The 6,564-nt window shown below is 34.5% G+C and overlaps 1 long non-coding RNA gene across 1 annotated transcript; it reads right to left on the reverse strand.

The window, feature by feature from the left end:
- Positions 1-4,481: 4,481 nt before the first annotated feature.
- LOC144347206 (uncharacterized) lies at positions 4,482-4,981 on the reverse strand. The gene is made up of 2 exons (XR_013419591.2): positions 4,920-4,981; positions 4,482-4,535 (listed from the first exon to the last, which is right to left on the reverse strand). It is a non-coding gene; the product is annotated as an uncharacterized LOC144347206 (long non-coding RNA).
- Between the last annotated feature and the right edge of the window lie 1,583 nt (positions 4,982-6,564).

A 6,564-nucleotide genomic window follows, 5' to 3' on the forward strand; every position in this document is an offset into this window, starting at 1 on the left:
AAACATTAAAAATCATGAGTTACAAAATAATCTTATAGAAAAAGAAATGCGACAAATTCCCAACCAATATCTAAACTCAAATATCACATACAAAGAAATTCTTAGCGCTGTTAGCAAACTAAAAAACAATAAATCAGCTGCTGATGACAGCATTGCCAATGAAATGTTGAAAACCAAAAATAAGTTAATGATAAGATGTTTACAGAAACTTTTCAACTGTATTCTAGATAGTGGAAAATTTCCTGCAACCTGGAAATCTACGATTCTTGTTCCACTACACAAATCAGGCGACAAATTAAATCTTGGTAATTATAGAGCTATTGCATTAACAAGTTGTCTCTCAAAACTATTTACTGGCATAATGAATCAAAGATTGACCACATACTTGGAAGAAAATAATTTATTTACCGACATGCAGTTTGGCTTTAGGAAAGACTGGAGAACGACAGACGCAATTTTCCTGTTAAAAACAGCAGTTGAAAAAACAATTTATAATAAAAATAAAAGCAGCAGTTCTGGAAGACGGTTATACACATGTTTTGTTGACTTTAGAAAGGCTTTCGACAGCATCTGGAGGGATGCACTCTTTCTGAAGTTACAAAACAGTGGTATCACGGGGAACTTTTATGAAATAATAAAATCTATGTATAAGGATATTAAATATAAAATTAAATTGTCAGAGGGTATAACTGATGGATTTCAGTCTACCTGTGGAGTTAAGCAAGGCTGCAATTTATCACCAACTTTATTTAACATTTTTCTGAACGATCTGCCAGAATTATTTGGGGATCAAATTGATAAACCAGTTCTAATGGGCGAGAAACCTATAAATTGCATCCAATATGCAGATGACCTTGCACTTATTTTAGAAACGGAAGACGGCTTACAAAGCTGTCTGAACAAATTAAATGACTATTGTATAAATTGGAATTTAGAAGTAAACGTAAAGAAAACTAAAGTCATGGTATTTAATTGCAGCAACAGACTGATTAAAAACATGAATTTTAAAATCAACAACCAAGACACAACAGCTGTCAGCGAGTTTTGCTATTTAGGGGCAATATTTACTCCAAATGGGAAATTTAAAACAAACTTATCTATGTTGAAAAATAAATCAATGAAGGCTCTTTTCAGCATCAGACAAACAGTCTTAAACCACAAAATAATCTCACCAGCACTTAGTTTGAAAATGTTCGACCAATTAATTTCACCTATACTCATGTATGGTGCAGAAATCTGGGCCAATGAAATCACAACTGACAGTAACAGTTTAGAGCAAGTTTGCAGTCATTTTTACAGGTTTATCCTAGGAGTGAGTAAAATGACGCCAATTAGTGGTTTGAAAGCAGAACATGGTAGGTTACCAGTAAAATTAAAAATTAATTTGGCTCAAATTAAATACTGCCATAGACTATATAGTCTGCCAGATAATCACATTTTAAAATTAGCCCTGGATGAAATGATAAAAATTAATTCAAACTGGGTAAGGACTATTAATGCTACACTGGGACATGATCTAATTAAAATAAAAAATGATCACAATATGGAAAATTGGAATCAAATACTAAAAAAAGTAAAACTCAGACTATCTGAGTTTTATATTCAAAGATGGAGAGAAAAACTAAATTTCAGTGAAACCAATGAAAATAGGGGAACAAAACTGAGAACATACAAACTATTCAAAGTAAGCTATAATATGGAAAATTATTTGCAAAACATTTCAAATTTCAGCCTCAGGAAAATGCTTTCAAAATTCCGTCTGAGTGACCACAACTTAGAAATAGAATTAGGTAGAAGAACAAAGCCCAAAATAGAATTAGAAAATAGACACTGTAATAAATGTAACACTAAAGCATTAGGAGATGAAAAACATTTCCTGCTATTTTGTACTGGCTATATAGAACAAAGAAAAAAACTGTTTGATGAGTGTTCAATAAATATTTACACAATGGATGTGAATTCCATATTTAAAAAGATTATGGAGAATAATATAGCTTTAGCAAAATACTTAAAGAGCACAATTTTTAAAACCACAGAAAGTAATTAATTTATTTTATTTTTATCTCTTATGTATTGTATGTATTTATGTTCCTTACCATACAAAAACCCTCTGAAGGTTTTTTAGTAGTGTAATAAAGTTATTATTATAAAAACTACTTAGATGATACTTTTATTTTTTACCGAAGTCGTACGAAAAAGTCAACCCTTGCCTTGCGTGAAACACTGGCCCACTATCCGATGTCCAGACGTCCCAATGTGCCCAAAAAACTATTCTGCTACCTTAAAAGTACAAAAAAAGCAAGACTCTCATTTCTACTACTTCAAGCATTACCCCCGGTATACCTGGATTCTAGCTGTGGAATCATAGCCCTATGTTGCCGACCGCATTATTTACGTGACTGACTCTGGCCGGCCCATAGGGCTATGGGGCCTTGTGCGACTGAATACCGGTTAAAATCCACATGCCAAATTTGGTCGTCGCGAAAATCACATTTTAAGACCTTCGAAAGTACTCACTATGTTTATTTACTTCCAAACAATGACCAGAACCTATTTGCGCTGTGAAATGATGACGGTGGTCATAAAAAATTGACTTTATTTACCGTACACCGAGTCGCAGAAAAATAACAAGACGAAAGACGCCATTTTGTATTCCAGAGTTTATAGCAAATTACGCGAGACCTATAATTTTGTACCACGTGACCGAAATCAGTAGATAAATTGCGTTTATGCAACTAGTTTCTATTATTAAACAAAAATCATACAATTATAAATACTGTATGTGATTGCTTTCTTGGAACAATTAGAATAACGGGAAGAGTGAATTTTATTCTTCCACCACTGTATCACATGACCGCCAAACGAGATTACATTTATTCTGTGCTAGGGAGTGTGGGATGTCAATGGCTGCCGTTTTCTCGTAATTTGCTTGGTTTCCGCGGTAATTGTAAAATATCACAAATTATTGCTTATTTATAAACACAAATTGCAAACAAAAGTTTGTATGTTATTCATCCAGCAATCAATTCACAATAAAGGTACGTCACACCATAGTAATCGAAAGCAAAAGCGATTTAATTTACGTATGCCAGATTTCTGTTTTTAAACTGTGATAGATCCCGTAGCTCTATGTTCGACGTACAACTACAAAATTAAAAAAAAGACGTCCAAATGAAATTGTTAGGGCGAAATTCGATTGTAGGTCGCACCAAAGAGCTACGGAACCGCAGCTAACCTGGATTCCTGATTACCATTCCACTGGCTACAAACTATCTACTGTAGTCTCGGAATGCTGCTTATAGTATTCTTATTAGCCATGGCAGGTAAACTTATTGCAATGAAATTAACAATGGGACACTAATATTAGATATATCAATCACCCACTATAGAGGCAACAATTGTGGCAGTCATTCAAGAGTTGTCAACTGTAAATGCCGTGGTGAAATGTATAGTAGGCCATGAGTAGGTCAAAACGTGAATAGCACACAGTAGAGATAATTCCTGCTGTCAACTGAATCGGCAAAAATCGGCGTTACGGACATAGAACATAATGAAGAAAATTGCGACTCTTGAGTCTTTGGGGTTCAAAAAAAAAATCACGAAATTACGCCAACAAATTAGTTCTGTGTACCGACAGTGACTCGCTCGTTAAAATGCGACAGTCGTCGCTATGCGCATGTGCGACATACGTGTTGATAAACATTGATTTACCCACAATGCAATGCGCTCTTCTAATGGAAATCACAAGTAGGACGTGTCTTGCCCTAATTACCGCCAGTGACTTGTTCGACACCTACGTAAAAATATCTAATTAAAGTTTGGTAACGTCTCAGTTTGTACTCGTTGATCTTTACTCTCTGTTGTTTCTAAAATTATGGAGAAACAAGTGTTTAATGCCATTTATTTTCATGTACATTGTTATTTATCAGATTGCCAGCATGGATTTGTCCGCGGGAAATCATGTACAACTAATCTTTCAGTTTTTATGAGTCATCTCTTTAATTCTAAGTCTCAATGTGATGTTATTTATACAGATTTTTCTAAAGCGTTTGACCAAGTCAATCATAGTCTGCTTTTGTATAAACTACAGCACTATGGTATTACTGGTAATCTTTTTCAATGGCTTTCTAATTATCTTGATGATAGACGACAACGTGTTGTCATTGATGGTGCCTATTCTGATTGGTCACTTGTGCCATCAGGTGTTCCACGGGGTAGTCTTTTAGGTCCTCGACTTGTTATTCTATACACCAATGACATCACTGATGTAATTTCTTCATCTTCACTTATGTTTGCTGATGACATTAAAGTATGTCGCAATATTGTTTGTTGTAGCGATTATGAACAAACTCCAAGATTACTGGGGTCCAATATGTGTGCTGTGACCCATGAAAATGTTCACTGCTACTAGAAGGTCAGCTGAGTGTCTCTCATCAATGCGTCCCTTGCCACCGGATGAAACAAATCAATATACACAAATATGACTTGCAACTAATTTATTCCAGTCCCAATATCGCATGACAAGTAACGATTGACTGCAAACAAACAAAAACAATCAATAAGCAAATTGCTGTACATAACAATTCATACAGTAAAATACAGCATACAATAAACTACATGACTTAGGAAACAGCGCCCTCAAGCGGGTGAATTCACATTCACTAAATTCTTACAGCAAATATTCACACAGATCAAATCTGACATAAACACAGAATTAATAAAGCATTCATGTGTAACATCAACGAGAATGAATAAATGTGCTGTAAATAGCCAATAGTTTAGTTGATCAAACACAATTATATGATGTAATGTTCACTGCACAAGTTATTGCATCATAATCTATAGGCACTTGTATCGAGCAGCAGGGAAAGTTTCAGCACATATAAAACATAGCAAATTGCAAGAAATGTTATTCTCACCGTATTTATAGATTGACCCAGCAACCAACACAATTCTGAGACTTTCAACCAGTCAGGATTAGGAGTGCTTGATGGCAGTAAAGCAGACGACTTTCACAGAGCTTCACACACAACTTTCTCTGTCAGCCATCATTTTGGAGTCACTGACCTCTGACCTTGCAGGCCCGTAGCCAGCACTTATGAATAGGGGGTTCGAAAACAAAAATAATATATTTGACGTGAAACGTGTGAATTTTATAATATTAAAAAAGTGTCTTTGAGCTCTGTTACAGACATTTTTATATTCTCGTTTTTAAATTCATATGTTTTACTTTGTTTTACGGTGGTAAGTTATTTCACATAACGTCTTTGCACTATTTTACCATATGATTTTAGAGAAGGGGTCCTGAGCCATTCCCCACCCACATACAAACGCATCCACACCCTAGATCCACTACGACAAAATGTTGTACACAAAAAAGACAAGACTATACGTATCTTAGCATTAATGTCTAAGCATTTTAAGGTAGAATGTAATGAGTAGAAAAGTGCATAGCACGTTTTAAAAACAGTACAACATCCATGTAAACATATGGTACTAAGTTAAGCTGGATTAATATTCATCTCGTTGCTTGAAAACTTTTAAAAGATACAGAACTAGTTGATATAAAGTGTGGCAGTTTGTGTAGCGACAAAGTAAGCACAGACTATCAGTATTTGCAAAATTGCATATTGCATTATTTGACAAAAGATCAACCCTTAAGATCATTTAAAATGGACATATAAAAACAAAGTGAATTTCATTTTCTACCATGCTAAATTCAAGCATATCACTGCAAAAACTAAAAAATTATTGATCAACTATATTTTTGTGTGTCTACCTAATTTAACATTATGTTTATGGTCAAAACAGCGAAACTCGTCAGTGTATATTTTAGTCTATAATTGCTTGCCAATAAATCTCCCAGGTTATAATACTACCTTGATTTTTCCTAAAGTACACAGCCTAGATGATTGTGAAATTGAGGCATGCCATTCTTGCTGACAAATTGTTTTTATTCTTGGAGTAAATATTTGCAGTATCTCCAACTTGTTTTTCAAACCAGACAATGTCGAAACCATATTTGAACAGGAGATTTTTATGTGGGTATCCCACGAAGTCTGCCGGTTTTGTCTAATCGTTTAAGCATGATATAACATGTTTTGGGTTCCAGCTATTTTTTACTTCAACTAATTTTAACCAATATGAGATACAACACTTAAAATAACCACAGCATAATGGCAGCCTTCCACATTCGTCTAACATGGCTACATTGTTAGTACAACTATTAACGCTAAGTAGATATCTGCAAAATGTTGTCTGTACCCTCTCGATTTCCGAATTTCTGTACTCCCATATCGCTACCATAAGAAATAGCTGGCACAATGATTGCATCAAACAAATTAAATGCACTAACTAATGGCATACCACCAAGTTTCTTACAGTATGTAAATGTTTTGGTTCATTGTAAATCTGTTTTTTGAGGGCGGTAAAATAATATACATATAGTGGCAGTTTAGCAGCGGTCTCAATAGACTTCAATGACTACATCTCCTTTTTATGAACCCACTAAAAATATAGTAAATTTTCTAAGACATCAAAACAAAAAACGTGTAAAAAAATATG

The sequence above is a fragment of the Saccoglossus kowalevskii genome, chromosome 14 (assembly GCF_978046115.1).
Source record: "Saccoglossus kowalevskii chromosome 14, keSacKowa6.1, whole genome shotgun sequence".
Lineage (NCBI taxonomy): Eukaryota > Metazoa > Hemichordata > Enteropneusta > Harrimaniidae > Saccoglossus > Saccoglossus kowalevskii.